Below are 19495 nucleotides of genomic sequence, written 5' to 3'. Positions count from 1 at the left end.
GGGGAGAGAGGACAAAACAAAAGGGGAAATTATAGAGTCACTGTGGGGGGAGTTTTGTCTTGCATATCTGAATCTTCCCAAAGAGAAACAAGTCTATCTTTCTCACTTGGATTTGTTTCAAAATTCAGACTTGGTAGGCAGATGGATGGACTTTAGAATGGGTATTTGCCTCCAACTGTGCTGGTCATAGTTGTGGGACTAACCTGAAATATGAACTGGAGTGTATAGTGAGGAAGTTGTTTTTTTATTGCGTGGACAGGCGGAGTCCCCAGATCCCGCACGGTCCCCCCCGTCATGTGGAATAACGACTCGAGACAACGTGCTATGGGATTAAATTGGCCACAACTTTATTAAATTTCAAATGTGGGTAGACCTTGGCTAAGGCATTGGGCGTTCTCCCTCCCCAGTCCCCAGCCGGGGACCTAGGGAGCATCAGGGTTATTCAGTGTGTGTGGGGGGGATGGGCCGGCTCTGGAGAACATATGTTCAAGCAGAGATAGCCGCCCCCGTTACGCCGCCGCCGCAGGGGAGAGCAATGACGACCTTTCGGCGTACGGTCAAAGCCTCCCTTCAGAAACCCCTTTAACGGGGAACCCTGGTATTGCCGCCGCAAAGAAGAAGATGGACTAAAGGATACCGCCCAAGGCCTGATACCGCCAAAGTTGTGACGTTTTGCTACGGGAAAGGCGAAACCTGCCAATGCAGGGAAATTCCTTTCCGGCCCTTTAACAGCGACCTTAACGTAGCAGCGCCCGCATACCTGTGAAGAAAAGTTAACCTGCAAAACCTGTGAAGAAAAGCTAACCTGCAAAATAAGACATTAACTGAGGGTGGGTAGGGTGGGAGCAGCTCTGGAGCCAAGTGAGGATTCCCAGGTAAGATCCTCCCTCTATTGTGTGGGCAGGTAATCCCTCCCCTACCTGGCCTGGTCTCCTTGGCAACACTTCCCCCAGGTGGGATTGGACAACTGACTGAGGTAGGCGGAGACCTCCAGGTATCCCACCTGAGGGAAGGCAAAGCCAAGCCTATGCTGATGGAGTCGCTCCAGATCTAGGGGCTGCGCGCGTCCCCACAAAGGGTGCCCCCCATTTTAAGCGGGGAGCGGTCATAACGGATACACAGGGCTTTTGTTGTGCTTCCCAGGCATTTTACTCCAGACTCTGTCCACATGCAAGCCATCTTCAGGTGTTATGAAGGGGAACATGAGTACAAAAGATCTGCAGGGCTGCTGTGGGCTTTATCCCTGCTCTATTGCCTTACATTTCATCCTGGCTTCCCTATGTTCTAGTGTGTCTTCTGCAGCAGGGAACCTTTTCTGCTCAAGAACTCAGATCCTTCTGGGGATCTTCAATATCTCTCTCTGGTTTTTATGAATTGACTGGATTTCAACCAGTGCTTCAACAAAATATCCAGGAGGAAAATGCTATGGGGTTTATCATTTATAAAGACTTTAATGTGTTATGTAGGAAAATGTCATTTAACTGGACATCTCTGGGGCACATTTGTTGTTTGGGATAAATGTTGTGCAGATGTTGGAGAATGCTGTTATGATATGTGTACACTGTGCAAGCAAATCTTTGAGGAATTTAAATGTTCCCAGAATAGTGATTGGCCTTTATGAAATAAAGATAAGGCAAATTATATTGGCAGTTTAATGGAATGCAAACTTTTAAAAATAGAATGCCCCCCTTGATTCTCTCTCTCTCTCTCTCTCTCTCTCTCTCTCTCTCTCTCTCTCTCTCTCTTTCATTTTCACATGGTCGTTATGGGTGGCATTCTCAGTGTCCATTATAACCATGAGGTCTAGAAGCTTCTTTTTAAAGCTGTGATACTCAGAATCCCAATAAATGCCCAGATGTATAGCCCAGAAGTGGAGTTGTGGTGTACTATGTGTACTTTTAGAGGGACCATATTCTGCCTTCACTCTGGTAAATTATTTTAACATACATGGAATAGTTCCTAAATTGTGCCTTGAGATCAGAATAATCTCTGCCGGTCCAAAGAAAGCTGGTGACTCTATTTGTTTTTCCTCTTTGACATCTAGCAGTATCTTTTTTTTTTTTTTACAGGTTATGAAAGAAACTTTATTTTTTATTTTTTATAATATTTATTACATTTTAGTTTAACAATAAAATACATAGATAATAACACAGTCTTTTCCAGTATCCACATTTCATATTCATCTTTGGACTTCCTCACAACCCTTGTTCCTGCTTTCTAAACTCATAAATTTTACCAGCAAATTATTAACTTAGTTTAATTCATATAATATAATTTTCCAATATTTAATATCTCAAATTTTGGGATTTAACATACTCTTGAAGCTTAATCATAAAATATTACTTATCCACAATTTATCTTTTCATCTTCCAATTAAATTTAAATTTATATTCTTTATAACTAATTTGTTGGAGCCATGTTTTTGCTAATCTTACATCTTTCTTAACATTCATACAATTTACAATATTTTTGTAGATAATCCTTGAATTTCTTCCAGTCTTCCTCCACCAGTTCTTCTCCCAGGTCTCAGATTCTGCCAGTCATCTCGGCCAATTCCATATAGTCTATCAGTTGCATCTGCCATTCTTCCAGTGTGGGTAATTCTTGAGTTTTCCAGCTTTTAGCGATGAGTATCCTTGCTGCTGTTGTAGCGTACATAAAAAAGGTTCGATCCTTCTTTTGCACACTCTGACCAACAATGCCCAAGAGAAAGGCCTCTGGTTTCTTAAGGAAGGTATACTTAAATACCTTTTTCAGTTCATTATAAATCATTTCCCAGAAAACCTTCACTCTAGGGCAAGTCCACCAGAGGTGAAAGAATGTTCCTTCAGCTTCTTTACACTTCCAACATTTATTATCAGACACATGGTATATCTTTGCAAGCTTGACTGGAGTCATGTACCACCTGTATATCATTTTCATAATGTTTTCTTTCAAGGCATTACATGCCGTAAATCTCAGACCTGTGGTCCATAACTTTTCCCAGACAGCAAACCCTATGTCCTGTGCCCATTTTATCATGGCTGATTTGACCGTTTCATCCTGTGTAGACATCTAGCAGTATCAGCTGGGCAGAGTTTTAATAATGTTCTCTCCATCCTGCAAAGTGTCTATTGAATCAATAGAGATAGTAGGCTTATAGTGATAAATCATTTCAAGATATGAAAATAATTTTATTCGTGTTATGGATTGCCTCACTTTGGTTGAGCCAGCAGGATTCCTGTGATCTATCACCTCAAATCATCCGTGGCATATTATGGCTGTGACAAAGGAGACAAGCTCAGGAATATCCCTTTCGCAAAGCCTGCGGGATGAAATAAATAATGTCATTATGCTATATATGCAAATAGAATATTCGGACTTCGTAGCCACAAATAAGAATGTAGTCATTTTGTCATTTTGCCGTGTTGACAGATGGGTAAAATGACAATGCAAGTGTGATAAAATCGCTCACATGAATTGGGCTGTTGAGAATATAAGAGCATAGATCAACTACACCAATCATATTATTATAGATTCAGGCCTTGATCCAGTGAGGGATTTGGTTCCACAATGACAGAAAGGCAGGATATGTGAGAAAAATGAATGAATGAATGAATGGTTTGCATATGGAAACACATATGGGGAGCACTGCAGCACATTGCAAGGTAAGAGACTGTTGCAAGGATAAAAACCAAGCAAAGTACAAACTGCTAAGGTACAGGTTCTTATTCTGGCACATTTATTACTGGCTTGTAAATAATAATGGTCTCCCTATTGCGTGCCCAGGCAGAGAACCCCCCCCCCCAACCCCAAGAGCCAACCGGAAGAAATGAATGACTCATGATAATGTGTTATGGGATTAAATTGGCCACTACTTTATTTAAACTTTCAGATGTAAAGAAGACATTGGCTTAGGCACTGGGTGTGTATCTCTCCCAGTCCCCCTCCGACACAGCCCCTTTAACGGGGAACGCTGGGATTGCCGCTGTGTGTGTGTGTGGGGGTGCCCATCACCACTTCACCCCCCCCCCCATTTAGGCGAAGATAGGCTAAAGGATTCCACACAAGGCATAAAGCCGCCAAAGTTGTGACATGTGCTACGGGGAAGGCGAAACCTGCCAATGCAGGGAAATTCCTTCCCGGTCCTTTAACAGCAACCATCGTAAGACCGTAGCAGCACCCACATACCTGTAAAAGAAGTTAATCTGTAATAAAAGAGCATTAAACAAAGGGAGGGTAAAGCTCTGGAGCCGACTGTGCACTCTCAGGTAGGCTCCGCCCCTTTAGCTACACGGAGAGTGGACCGGAGTGAAGACTGCTCACTCACGGTCCGTTCTGCTGGCTCTGCCTCTGCCCACCACGGATTGGTTCATTTGAACTGAGGTTTGGCAGGAACCACAAAGGGCTGTGATGTGGGGAGGAAGACCAGGAACTTCTGCCGGTGTCTCAGGGATCGGGGGGTGCTGTGTGCGGCCATGGAAAGGGTGCCCTCCTGTTGATGGGAGAGTGGTCATTACTAAGTCTGGTCTTTTGTGCCATTTTAGAATAAAGTCTTTAGTGGCATGGATCTTAGATGTCTTTCAGATGTATTTGCCACACTAAGAACAAGGCTGTGACTCTAGGGATGTGGTAAAAGATTCCTTCATTGCAGTGGGGGGGACAAAATGACCCTTGCGGCCCCCTCCAGTGCTACAATTCTATGATTCTAAATGTAATGAATAAATAGTAAACAAACGTGGTATGCGGATCAAACCTTTAAAAGCCAATAGTAAAACCAATTGAATAATATAACTGCTGGCATGTCCAGCATAAACACTCAGTTCCCTTGGGCTATTTCTGAGGCTGTAGAGCCCAATGTGGATACTGAGCTCCCCATGCCAGGCTGCTAGGGCTGCCAGCTACCCGCCATTTTAATTACCCACAATGTCTTTGATGTAGTAGTGTTCCAGGGCATTGTGGGGAATTTAAATGGCCGACAACCTATCACAGTGCTGCTGTTACCTACTGCTACTTGCTTGAAGTGGTGGTGTACCAGTGTAGAAGGGAAGCCACTAGAGGACAGTTTTCTGAAGACTGACTCAAACGTGTGGCTAGCTCTGTTAAAAAGGAAATGCTGTACCTGGGTAACCTTGCCCCATAGAAGCTTAACTTAACCTTCAAAAACCAATGCAAACCAGTAGATGTTTTACAATATTTGTGGAAATGCTTGATGTTTTAGCTGGCTCCATTGGGAAAGATTTCCACAGCTAGAGGCCAACTACAGTATATATTGCCACTAGTTGATGAGCATATGCAAGCCTTAACAACTGCTATAATAGTTGTTAACAGCATACAATTTTTCAAAAGCTGTTAAAAAACACGCAAACACATGCGCACGCGTGCACACACACACACAGAAGAATTGCCCCTTCCCTAGTGGAATATCTTAATCCTGCATAGAGACTGCAGTCGGTATCACCCATACTCCTAAGATCATTCACTATTCTCTTCCTGGCCGCTGAAATCCATGATGCCCCAGAGGAAGTGGGAAACTATGTTCTCAGGGGTGGGGGTAGGCAATTCATTTCTTACTCCGCTGGCCACTTCTTCCTGCCACAGAAATTAATTTCCTCTCTCTCTCTCACACACACACTTAAAGCCAGCTTTCCTGTGGTTTGGGATTTCTTTTACATTCCCTCCACCCCTTTCAAGGGGTCATTTTATTTGACCCTATTACGCTGGAGGCATCTGATCAAGAGGAACTAGGCAGTGCCTCAGGAAGCTGATTTCACAGCAGCGGTGAAGACATTGGAAATTGGATCTGATGGTATCTTGGGCTGCCTCCGCAGTGCTCTTTCCCCTGTCTTTGAACTGAAAGCTTGCTTGTGCTACAGAGAACAACCTCCAAGGAGAGAATACAGGAGTTCTTGTGTATATTTGGGACTGTGCATGGAATGAATGCCATTTTCAGGCATTACAAGGCTTCTTTATGTCTCTCACTCATCCATGCTGTGAGATTTCTTCCGTTTGGGGTGTGACTTCTTGGCATGGGTCCAAGAGATTAATCTTTTGTCCCTCAATTTTCCCCGGGAAAATCCGTGGTTTACTGCTGAATCGGGGGTGGGGGGTGAGGAGTCAATCTGCAGAAAACCTGATTGATGTTGATTCCCATTCAGTGGTAGATAGTGAATTTTCCTGGGGAAAGTGGCAGTACAAAAGATAAACCTCTTGGACCCATGCCACAGCACAAACAAGAAATATCGGACCAAACAGAAGTGTGAATGATCTCTTAAATCTCTGTCTCCTTTAATCTGCTCCTGTCTTAGCCCAAATGTCACTTTAGCTGAAATCCAGAGCTATTGATTCAATTAGAGTATTGCCCTTAACTTGAACAAGATGTGGATTGTAGCCACATATGCATCTTCCTTCCGTATTGTGGTCTGGCAGAGGATGGAGGTGAAATGAATGCCAGCTGGCTGCCCCATAGATCTGTATATTAGATCTCTTTTCTTGATCCTATCCTCTATTTGATAGCAGTCTCTAGACAGGCTTAAAGTCCTCCTTTCTTGCCTTGGCTTTATTTTGTCAAACACTGTGTTAATTGTTTTTGTTGTCTGAGTCGTTTCCTCCCTTCCCCCCCTCTGCCCAACGCCATGCAGTGGTAAAGGTCAGCTTTCAGAAACAGGCCTGTCCATGGCTGATAAGGTGTTCGGGAGATTGGATTTGAGTCATTAAGCTCTCTTTCCCTGTAGACATGGATTCTGCTCCGTTGCAGAGGAAAGACACAGACAAGCAGAAGAAGCGATGGCTTATCATATGAAGAGAGGGCATGCAAGAACGTACAGGCAGGCTTCATGCACCACGTGCTGCGCACACAGACCCATACATGCTTCTGTATTTCAGCACACCAGGGAAACCTGTATATTGGCATATGAGGAAAGGAAGACCCTCCACCAACTCATAGAATTATTGTGAGTTAAGCTGCAACCCTCCCCTGCAAATGTCAGGGAAATTCCTTGCCATCAGCATAAAGCAGCAGAAAATCCACTCCCAATATTCCAGGGGGTGGGGGTGGATCTTTGGAAGGGTGTGGATTTCAGCACAAGCTTAATAAATACACTAATTCAGGAAGCAAAGCCTAAGCACTTCAGGCAGGGAAGGCCCTCCTGTACAAAAAGCTAAAGGCCCACAATCAGCAAAGTCTCCCTATGGGTTTCAGAGGGAAGGGTATGGCCACAACTGTATAGAACACCCTGCCCCATGCTGTTGTAGAACAAACCTACGCCACTTTCAGAACACTGAATAAGATCTCTCCTTCAGATCAAAGCAAACCTGCTGTGAAGGTGTTCCTTCTGATTCACTGGACTATTGAGACTTTGAAGAGGGAGGGGTAGACAGCATTGTGCTGTCCTATGGACTCCCAGCCACCATCACCCCTGACTGTTGGCTGAGCTAGCTGGAGCTGATGGGAGTTGGAGTCAAGCAACATTTGGAGGCGCCATGCTGGCTACCTCTGCTTTAAAGGCAAGTAGCAGCACTTGGAAATGAAAAGCAGCTGGTGCAGCTAATATTCAACATTACCTATCAAAATTGGACAAGCAGGTACATTGGCACCTCTGCTAATTGATTTGCCAAAAAAGCTGAACCCAGTTCATCCTGAATATGACCGATTTTACCTGGAAAATTATTCCTATGGTCCCCACAGTAGGCCTCTGGCAGTTCTTCACAGGTCAGCAGTGAAGTCTGTAATAATTTCTTTGCCACTCACAAAAGCTCTGTTGCATGAATATATGGTAGACATGATGGAGGCAGGGAAGAAAGACCTCTCTGCTGACCTCACTGTCATATCATGGGCTCTATAATGGCTCTAAGCTATGTTCAGGCAGTTTCAAAGTGCATTATCTTTTTTGTATTCTAATCTGTTTCCCAGGAACTTCATTGCCCTTGACTCATTTCTTTACCAAGGTGCACTGCAGCACTGCCATCTGTAGAGAGGACACCTAGGACCAATTGTGTCAAGGACTGATATAAATGATTGTTACAATAATAAACTAAGCTGATGATAGAAATGCATGAACAGACTTACTGGCTTCCCAAGATCATTAGGAAAAACAAACAGCAATAGGATCTATCCCTGTCTGGGGTGGAGTATTTTAATCAGTCCACTATTCTGGCAGAGGCCATTGGCCCTATGACCTGTGCTGTTTCGGGTAACAATCTGAGCATGGCAAAATAATCATCAAGGTGACCTACTTGCCAGCCAACTAAATAAATATATACCTGTGTGCCTTATTCATATACCCATTCTGTATACAGAAGCTCTCCTTGGCCTACACACTGAAGCTGTAGCACAGCTTAAGCAAAGATGCCCTATATACCCAGAAGCACCTGCTCCCTATACAAGCGGAGACATATGGCTCATTAAGACATAGGTGATTAGGCACATGAAGCCCAGAGATGCAACATACACCATGCAAAAACAGTGTCTGCACCATGTAATAATGAGCACTTACAAGGAGACTAGCATATTATATGCCCACATCAGCAAATGCATATACACGAGCGCACATTATGTAACATATAGAGGCCACTTGCTTATTTATAGTACAGACACTCAAGTAGGCCCTTTAAAAAAATACTGGAGTGTAGAATGCCCTCATTCAATATGGCAGCCCTTTTATTCTTAGTGAAACAGGGTCATTCATGATAATAACAACAACAGCAACAGGCGCAACAACAAGATGGGTGGGGTACAAATAATAAATTATCATCATCATCATCATCATCATCATCATCATCTATATTACAGTATGTTTCCTAAGTAATCCAGTTAGAATCCAGATATAGATGTGCCATAGCCAGCCATTTAAAAACAATGTTTTACATTTATAAAAACCAAAAGATGATTTATGATCTGGGATGTTTGTTTTGCCATTATTCTTTCCTCTTCTCCTTTTGGGATACTGTCACAGAAGTAAAAGGTTTGGAGGGGAATGTGTTTTTTTAAAGACCACTAGTCCCAGAAGAATACAAGGAATCGTTGCCTCGTAGCTTCATTTCCTTGCAGAAGAGGATTGCATCAGCTTGTGCTAAGTCTCAAGATGCTCTCAGATGCTCTTTATCCAACACCAGTGAAAGTAATCAGCTGTATAACCTGCTTAGCACTCAAGAGTCACGAAAACCATGACCACTCCTCCCTTCTCAACTCTTCTGCCCTAGCCATATGTTATCTGTGCATTCACCCAAAGCAGCCTGCTGACAGAGAACAACATCAGGGAAGCAGGATCTGAATGTCTAGAAAGGCTGTGAAACTGTAATATTGTGCAGGTGATTTGAACTCCTCTTGTAAAAGGGATGGCTCAAAAGCACTTTATGCTATGTACTTGCTGCTTCACCAAGTCTGCTGTCTTGAGCAAGGACAGACACAGGGTTCTTGCCACAACCAGCTTTCTTTATAAGATGACTCACAACAATCTTTTACCAACCAGTCCTCCCCCATTATAGTCATATTACCTGTGCAAAAAGTTGGACAGAAGAAGAAAAAACACACACAAGCTACTTATATCATCATGGACTAGCATCATCTACACAGAGGATTGACCTCATAAATGCTATGGGGGCTTTAGTTTATAAGTTGTGCCTTTCTTATAACTACAGACATTGTTCACCACTTGAACTCCCCCCCCCCAATATTTGTTTCCCCACTGGGTGCTTAAATGTGGGCACATTTCACGTCACAAAGCTGTAAACAAAAGGTTTCCAAAATCCTTACAACTGGCTTAGTTTCAATGAGGGAATTTATTATTCCAAAAAAGGGCTGTATTTAGAAATAAGAGCACTGACTTCATTGTAAAGCTCACAAAGCAGTGTTTAATTTTAATCACACAGTTAGTTGTGTTCATTTAAAATGGATTACTCATATGTTTCTAATTAGGCAAGCATTAAGTCCTTTGTTGTGCTGGGTCAGCATCTTGTAGGATTTTTTTCAGGTCATTGCCTCCTGTCAAAACACTTGATTTTGTCATATAGCACACACACAAAGAGAGAGCTTGAGCTTCCTACAAACTGTGTGTGTGTGTGTGTGTGTGTGTACTTGTATGCATACACACTCATACGAACACACATGCCTGTCTACTTATTTTATAAGAGTGTATATAACCATTTTATTTCAATCGTCAAATATTAGTATATACTCTTTAAGGGTACATAGTTAGCATATGGTACCACTTTTAATTATTATTATTATTTCATTTACTACAAAAAAGTACAAATATAACAAAAAGAAAGGAAGAAAGAAAGAAAGAAAGAAAACAAAAATCTAAACTGTAAAACCTCAAATCCTGGAAGGACAAAAGTACAAAGATACAGTGCAGTTTCAAAGGGAAAATAAAATATTAACTCATACAAAGGTTTGCTTTACAAATAATAAAGATACATAAAAATAAAAGAATTCTCCACCTGTTAGTTCGATCATTATTGAGACTAAAGGTTCTATGTACAGTGGTACCTCGCAAGACGAATGCCTCAAAAGATGAAAAAATTCGCAAAACGAAAGAGTTTTTCGTTTTTTGAGTTGCTTCGCAAGACGGATTTCTCTATGGGCTTGCTTCGCAAGATGAAAACGTCTTGCAAGTTTGTTTCCTTTGTCTTGCAAGTTTGTTTCCTTTTTCTTAAAACCGTGCATTCACTTCGAGGAGCAACTCGTAGCACGCGGTGTGGTAGCCTTTTTTGAGGTTTTTGAAGACTGGTGATTTTTGAAGCTTTTCCAAAGTCCGTGCTTCGCAAGACGAAAAAATTGCAAGACGAAAAAACTCGCGGAACGAATTAATTTCTTCTTGCGAGGCACCACTGTAGTCTTAAATGAGTCAGGCATTAGCATATACTGGTGGCACAAATCAAATCACATGTAGGATATTTATAAACTCTCCCTTCACTTAAAGGTTGGTTCTAAGTGTGTAACCTTGTATTGTAAGATTTAGTAGTTGTAAGACTTTTTTCTGAGTAAACATGCCTATGGTTACAATGTTAATCTGCAGTTTACAAATGCTTTAAGGCTTTGGTTATTGGACTACTAAAGTGTGGTCCAATGAGTTATTATTATTAATGGATTGTTGTTGAATGGATGTAATCTGTTGAGACAGATTACAACAAAATGATACAATGCTGGAGTTAAAATAGCATAAAAGTAACAGCAGTGGATTATAATTGGGAAATGAATCGCATTCATTAACACCCTCCTGATCTCTGGCCACTGTGCCATCTGCACAAAGTTTTGTCTATTATAGAAGTATACATATATGCCACTCTTCAATAGAAATGGATATTCTTAGGGTGATTATAAGCAGCTCAGGCACCAAATGGTGTAATGTAAATGTGTAAACAGCCTCCCCCCCCCCCATTATACATGATCAGCCATACATTTGTCAGGTTAGTAAAATAATATCTTCAGAAAAAGAAGGCGAACCAATATTCCCTGTGCAGTATGTGATGATCAGAGGTACACATTTTCCTTTGCCACATTTGTGTGACATAGATCTAATTATGTCATTCTTTGGTACTTGTGATGTCACAATAAACTCAGTGCACATAGGTTCACTCACACGGGGAGGAGGAAAGGACCAAAGGGACAGATCCTGTTTGTTCTGTTGGAGAAGAAAGAGGAAGATCAAAGAAAATAAAATCAGCCAGTATGTTTGAATTCTCCTGAACATACTGGCTGTGGTGGTACCTTTTTGGCATCCATCTGTCTTGGGAATCAGTGGAAGAGTGTGCCTTCGGGCAGTGAAGTCAAACCATTTGAAAGTTACAGTGATAATATGGGAGAGACATGTTTTGGGGCAGTTGGGGCAGATGAGGGCATCCAGTTGTGCTGCTATGGGTGCATCATGACATTTATTCTCTCTCTGCTCCTCCCAGCTGTCATTCATCCTCTGGTCACTGCTGTGGATACACAGCCTGTCTCCAGGTACTGTGGTCATCTACAAGGGATTCCCACACAGTGGGGTTAATGTTGTCAGCCTTCACGTCCCATTTGCAGACACAATGGCCTTGTGCTCCCTGAAGAGCAGGTCCTTGAGGATCCTGCCATCTTTCATTCTGTGGACATGGCCAATCCAGCGTAGACGTCGCTGAGACAGTAGTGTGAGCCTACTGGGAATGTGGGCTTGGGAAACACGTGATCTTTGTTTGAGACTCTGTCCTGCCATGTGATGCCCAAAATCTTTGTGATGCAGTGCATGTGGAAAGTGATGAGACGTCATTCCTGGCAAGTGTAAGTTCCCCGTGTTTCTCTGTCATAAAGCAGGATGATCAACATGCAAGCCTAGTAGACCTTAATCTTGGTCATTCTCCCATACCCTTTTGGAGAGGCATTGTCATAGCTGCCTTGCCAATATGCTTGTCCAGCTGAGTGTCAATGGAGAGGTTGTTGGTTATGGTAGAGCTCAGGTAGAAAAAAATTGTCTACCACCTCAAGCATGTGGTCACCAATGTTTATGTGTGGGCTGCTATGGGAGGAGGTAAAATAATTTATAAAGTATGAAATTAAAGGAGGGTTTCCTGTTGCAGTTTAGGAGTTGAAGGTGAGTCTGGAAAGATTAAAGGCACTGCTCTAGCCAAGGCAGAAGATGGAAGTAACACTCTTCAGGCTTTACCCTGGTACAAATAATCAAGTCTGAGCTATATTTCCCCAAAGATGCTCAAGCGTAGTATTTGATGCATCAGCTGAAAAGTTTCCCATGGCTGCGTAACAGTTTTGTGGTTTTGATCTGATGCACAGGAAGGGTTGGAATAGATCCCTAAGTCTTATTCAAGATCAATGCAATGGAAGAGTTTAGACAGGTACAATTTGCTGTTGTCACAGTGTGAGACCAGCTGAATGCCTCAATCTGCCAAGCAACTTTTTCATGGACAGGATCCCCCATCTAGGGCAGGGATTTGTGCAAAGTGAAACACAGCCAATTCCACTTTAGAAAAGCTTGCCTTGTGTTAAGCCTATTGCAGCATTAGTTCAGTTGGTTCAGATCTGCTCTGTGAATCTAAAAAACATAAATTCAATCTCTTTGTTCTTCTAGTATTAATGTATTTATGTAAACACATATTTCTTCCAGGGAGCCATGCAATTGCAGGACTTTTCTCTCTCCTGATTAAGGATTTGGATTTAAATTACTGTAATATTAACAAATATGGTGAAATATTTAAATGTTTCTCATGTGCTAAACAGCCTGCTTTCAGAACTATGTTTATGCACATCTGCCTGGTGTCAACTGAGTAATAAATTACCACTTGCAAATTATGTGCAAATCACCAGTTTGGGTACACACCACATTCAAAGTAAGTTCAGTAAACTTCATTTCACCTTCAACGGCAACAATTTTTATACTCCTAATGCTACAGGCAATCATATCTGCTTAGGACACATTAAAATGAATGGGAGTTTCATAGTTCTTGATGGATGGTGACAGTTGTCTAGATCGTATTTCAGCATGTAGCGATGACACCACATAATACTGGTCTTGAAGAATCCACACTGCTGGCCTATATGCTTCTGAACCCAATTCAAGGTGTTAACACTGACATATAAAGCCCTAAAAAACATGTTCTCCAGCTACCAACCTGTTCATGCATTAAGGTCAACTGGGAACCCCCCTCTTGTGGTCCCACCACCAGGAAAAATGCATGGTTTGGTATGAGAAGTGGTCTTCATTGGTGGCACTCCATCTCTGGAATGCCTTCCCATTCATCAATCATCTGGCACCAGCTGAGTCATTAGGTTTTGATGCTGCTTAAAGACACATCTTTTTTTTCTATTCAGGCTTTTGGAAGAAGGCAATATATGGCTAGTAGCTGTTTGTGAGTTTCCCTGCTATATTGTTATAGATTATGCTATGAATTGTTTTTAAATTGTTGTTTTGTGTTTAGAACTGTAATCAGTATGATGAAGGGCAGGTTCATAAGTTGAATATTCCCTTTGTCTTTATGATGCAGAAGAATCGGTCCTCTGTGTCTGTGTTGCCAAGAGGCAGTCAGATCTCTTGCTAGATCATCGGACACCCTCTTTATTAAACTGAAAACAAGGATTGTGATAAAAGTCATGCTGTGTGATTTATTATTATTACTTCTAATTCATCACACTCATGCGTAAATGAATGTGTAGGCTATTTCCAAGCAATGTTTTCTTGTGAAGTTGGAATAAAATAAAGGGGTGTGTTTGTGTGGCACCACCACTTTTAGAATTCCTAAACCTCATGGTATGCATAATATCATACATTCATTTGAAATCATTTTGCCTTCCCTTCTGATATAGTAAATGATGCATAGCTCATTAGTTAATTGTGCTTGCATTCAGCAAGCATTGTGAAGATTTTTGGCTGCGGCTTGTAACTCCTGCCATTCTGATTCAGATGTGTGGAGAGTGGAACTCTCACATCCCAACATCCCATCCCATGCGCGAGTGACTTGTCGTGTTCTGCTCTGGAGTGCAAACATTGTTCCAAGACAGTTACCTGCATCTTGCCCCTTGAGCTCAAAGGTGCTTCTACAAAAATCAAAGTCGCAGGGATCTTTGAAGAAAGCTTTTAATCTAAGACCAGAAGTGGGAAGAGGGCTTTTTCCCCCTTTAAAAAAGTATGGAGGTGATGTATTCTTGTGGGGGTGTGTGTCTCAGTTATCTCTTCGCTCCTGCTTTATTTGGGGGCACACTGTAGTTTGTGTTTTACTGATTCACCTGTTGGGTGTGGGGTACTGTGTAGAGTATCCTGTCTTTGATTAAATGGCCTATTCCATTCCAGTCCTGTGAACATATAAAGAAGGTGTGTGCTTTGTAGGATAAGTACCTAACATGTAGAAATCGAAAATACAATTTCTGCATCGGTCTCTTGGTGCCTTTTTATTTCTGATCTTGTCTGGAAGATCTATGGATTGTGTCTTCCTTTATGTTGGGCGATAAAGAGAACAGTGCTTACAAATAAATCACTGGTGATTCAGAGCTCTTGCTCCTGTGATGCGTACTTTATACCTTGTTAGATTTGAAATTAGCTAGCTATTACTGCTCAGGTACAAGATTCCTAAGTCATTGTTGATAGGTCTCTGAAATAATCAACTCTGTGTTTCCAAAGGCAGGATTGAGCGTTAAGAGACAGAATGAAGTGGAAAATGTCAATCCTCATCAACGATGTCTAAATGCCTTTATAAAAACCAGTTGTGTTATATCTCAAAGCATCTTTAATTAAATTTTAAAATTGGGCTAAAGAGTCCCTGATCCCCCTAGGTTCGTGCCTGACTTTAAACAGTCATGGCTTCCGTCAAAGTATCCTGGGAGCTGTAGTTTGTTAAGGGTGCAGAGAGTTGTTAGGAGACCCTGTTCCCCCTCAAACAGCTACAATTTTCAGAGTGGTTAAACAGTCATTCCTTCTTTCCAGGGAACTCTGGGAATTGTAGCTTTGTGAGTAGAATAGGGGCTTCCTAACAACTCTCAGAACAAACTTGGTTTAAATGAAATTATGTTTAGTTTCCATTAAAATTTGGTTTCCATTAAAATTATTAGTAAAATTGTAGCTAACCTATTTCTTTTTCAACATGTAAATAAAACCAGCAGTTTTTAAATAATTTCACATTAAAAAATATCTCACATTTACACCACTTGGGTAGGCTTGCTTAAACAAAAATGGGTTTTATCAGGCATCAAAAACACTACAGTAATCACACCTGCCTAATATCACTGGACAGTGAGTCCAAAATGTTGGTGCTGTTACCGGAAGGGCGGATTCCTTGCAGGTGTGGAATAAACATTATGTGGTGCTCATAGTCATGTATATGTAATATATTTTATGTGTAATATTTCATAACTCTATGGTGAGATGGCTTCCCAGGGTTAATATTGGGATTCATGACTTAGCTTTCATTTCGGCACTTGCATTGAATAACTCACTTAAATTCCATATAAATGGTTGAAGCTGTGAGTCCTATTCATATAACGTACATTGAGCTCATATTCGCCTTGCCCTCATCACAACCCTTTCAATGTATATTCAACGCTTCACAAATCTTTGGTTGTTGGGGAACGGCTTAGTCATAATGACTCCATTTGACACCTGACCTCAGACTTTAGCTATTTGATCAGAAGTACCTGCAGGTATATAGAGTGTGTGTCTGAGTTGATTGTAACACATTTCCTTCCTTTGGATCAGAAGTGACTAGGCCAGGAAATTGCTGTAGCAGAAAGGAGGCGAGGAGAATGCTGTTAAGCTGCTGACTCTGGCTGCCTCAGAAATGTAATTGTTGTTAGTGGTTCTTCTGGGCTAGATAGCTTCATGCTAATACAGGCCTCCGTTTGCCCCTTGTTGGATGTGCTGAATTGTATACAGTATATGCATGTACAGAACACAAACCTTTCCAAGAAAAATCAGTATAGTTGAATTGGTCCTAAGAATGATTGCACCATTGCCATTCAGAGGACATTGCGTCCAGTCCCTTTATTGTGAATCACTGATTCATGAGAATGATGTGAACCATGTTCAATGATTAAATGAGAGAAAAAGAAACATAAATTGTTATTAGTCGTTCAGTAAATTTCATGTGCCCTAGTTTGGCTGCTGCTCACCATCAGCTAATTGATATGCAGATGTATGTATGATGAGATGAACAAGGGTTTATGAGGTTAGATCCAGACTAAGTTCTTTGCACTCAGCTCCTGTAGTGATAGAGTTTTTAATGTAGAGATTAGTATTAAGAAGTTGGTAATTTAGGGGCTTGTGCTAAGGTAACATGACCCATGCAGTTCCAAAGGCCTAAAAGTTGCTGCATAACTTTGTATTAGAGACTCTGAAAAATGGAGTTGTTTCAAGCCATTCCACATTCCTCTCGTTTATTGGGGATCCAGAATACAGTTACCATTGAAACCAATGGGACAAATATGACTCCTAGATTTCAGTGTGACCTAAGTGAAACTAATTTAGTTCAGGTCCAACCTACAGTGTTGATAGCATTGCTTAGTAGAGTGGACAGCATGCTGGGGCTGCTCTGCTCACCTGACTTCCATTGAGAGGGAAGAGGTGTAGTGCTGGAAAGGTCAGTGTGGTACAGATGTGTTGGTGAAGCAAATCTGATGCTACCACTGGCATGTTTGCACTCCCCGGACCTCACTGCCACACCTCCCCCCCTCCATCCCAGTATGCTGTAGTGACTCAGCCAAACAAAGGTCAGGTGAGTGGCACAGCCCCAACACACCATCCACTGATGCCCCTCATCTTTGCTGGTGTTCTTCTACTGCTTCCAGAAAGTCCTTTCTCTACCCCATTTCGCATATCTTGAATCACCCCTCCATGCTTTCAGTCCTATTTGATAACGTAGCTGTGGCTTCTTTCCTTTATGCTGCTTTACTAATGAATGAAAACCAGGGAGAAATCCGACAAGATAATTGATTTTTAGTTATTAGTCAATTTAGGGGAAAAACCCTAGTGGCTAAAGAGCAATTTTATCAAAAGCAGTTAATTAGTTTCTGCTAGACGATTCCATAGACAATGCCGACTTCACAATAAAACTAACCTCTGATAAATCTTCCTCGTTTTCACACTTTGTTAAATGGTTAAGAGAAGAACTGGTGGTCTTGAAAGAGATGGAATTAGAAGGTTCTGCACAGGAAAATTGCTAAGACACAGCCTAGTTCCATAGGTTGACTTCTTGAGATCTGGCTTCATTGAATATGAATTCTGAAAGGTTTGCTTGAGTAGGTTCCGGTGGCCATTCCTCGCTTTCCCATTTATTTGCTTGTATATATTTATGGATCCCCTGAAATATATAGCAAACATTATAAAAAGGATTGTGCAGAGTAAGGTAAAGGTAAAGGTACCCCTGCCCGTACGGGCCAGTCTTGACAGACTCTGGGGTTGTGCGCCCATCTCACTTAAGAGGCCAGGGGCCAGCGCTGTCCGGAGACACTTCCGGGTCATGTGGCCAGCGTGACATCGCTGCTCTGGCGAGCCAGAGCCGCACACGGAAACGCCGTTTACCTTCCCGCTGGTAAGCGGTCCCTATTTATCTACTTGCACCCGGAGGTGCTTTCGAACTGCTAGGTTGGCAGGCGCTGGGACCGAGCAGCGGGAGCGCACCCCGCCGCAGGGATTCGAACCGCCGACCTTTCGATCGGCAAATCCTAGGCGCTGAGGCTTTAACCCACAGCGCCACCTGCGTCAGAGTACATAATAACAATTGTTATTAGTATCTGGGTGGGGTAGTGTGGTGAATCTACATGTTTCATTGTGAAACTGGAAAAGTAGAAATCACAAACTCTGCAATGGATGAAAAAGGGGCCACACTTGTTGATCTAGAGCAGTCATTCTCAACCTTAGGTTCCCAAATGTTCTTGAACTACAGCTCCCATCACCCCTGACCATTGGCTATGCTGGCAAGGAATGATGGAAACTGTAGTCCAACAACATCTAGGGACACAAGGTTGAAAGACTGATCTAGAGGCATGACTCTCTGAGTGCAAAGGCCCTTGATTCCATTCCCAGGCAAAGCCTTGTCTGAAGGAAAGATGGGTTATATCTTTGCAGAAAGGCTGTGCCAGTGGTAGAGAATAGTATTTTCATACAAATGGTTCAGTCAGTGGTGTCTATAGATAGGGCTGGACCCTTCTCTTCTGCAACCCCAGAAATGCATCTCCAGTTAGAGTAGAGAATCATAGAATCATAGAATCATAGAGTTGGTAGAGACCACAAGGGCCATCGAGTCCAACCCCCTGCCAAGCAGGAAACACCATCAGAGCACTCCTGACATATGGTTGTCAAGCCTCTGCTTAAAGACCTCCAAAGAAGGAGACTCCACCACACTCCTTGGCAGAAAATTCCACTTATCGAACAGCTCTTACTGTCAGGAAGTTCTTCCTAATGTTTAGGTGGAATCTTCTTTCTTGTAGTTTGGATCCATTGCTCCGTGTCCGCTTCTCTGGAGCAGCAGAAAACAACCTTTCTCCCTCCTCTATGTGACATCCTTTTATATATTTGACATCCTTTTATATATTTGAACATGGCTATCATATCACCCCTTAACCTCCTCTTCTCCAGGCTAACATGCCCAGCTCCCTTAGCCGTTCCTCATAAGGCATCGTTTCCAGGCCTTTGACCATTTTGGTTGCCCTCCTCTGGACACGTTCCAGTTTGTCAGTGTCCTTCTTGAACTGTGGTGCCCAGAACTGGACACAGTACTCCAGGTGAGGTCTGACCAGAGCAGAATACAGTGGCACTATTACTTCCCTTGATCTAGATGCAATACTCCTATTGATGCAGCCCAGAATTGCATTGGCTTTTTTAGCTGCCGCGTCACACTGTCTTCCCAACCTGATGCATTTCAGGAATTTTGGACCATGACTCCTATAATCCATGATCTTTGGCCTTGTTGGTTGGGACTGATGAGAGTTCAAGGCCAGTTTTAACTGTCAGTTGTTTCAAATGGAATAAGGCAACTTCCTATGTACCAGAGGCAACCAGTTCAGGTATTTCTTTTTGCGTGCAGTGCTAGGCAGGGAGCAAACCTG

The 19495-nt window shown here is 42.3% G+C and overlaps 1 protein-coding gene across 8 annotated transcripts in view; it reads left to right on the top strand.

The window, feature by feature from the left end:
• The window catches only part of NRXN3 (neurexin 3), a 1235498-nt gene that overhangs the window by 316860 nt on the left and 899143 nt on the right, over positions 1 to 19495 (top strand). The gene's annotated exons all lie outside the window — the stretch shown is intronic.

The sequence above is a fragment of the Podarcis cretensis genome, assembly GCF_951804945.1.
Source record: "Podarcis cretensis genome assembly, chromosome: 1".
In the NCBI taxonomy this organism is placed as follows: Eukaryota; Metazoa; Chordata; class Lepidosauria; order Squamata; family Lacertidae; genus Podarcis; species Podarcis cretensis.
This window is presented reverse-complemented; position numbering and strand designations above follow the sequence as displayed.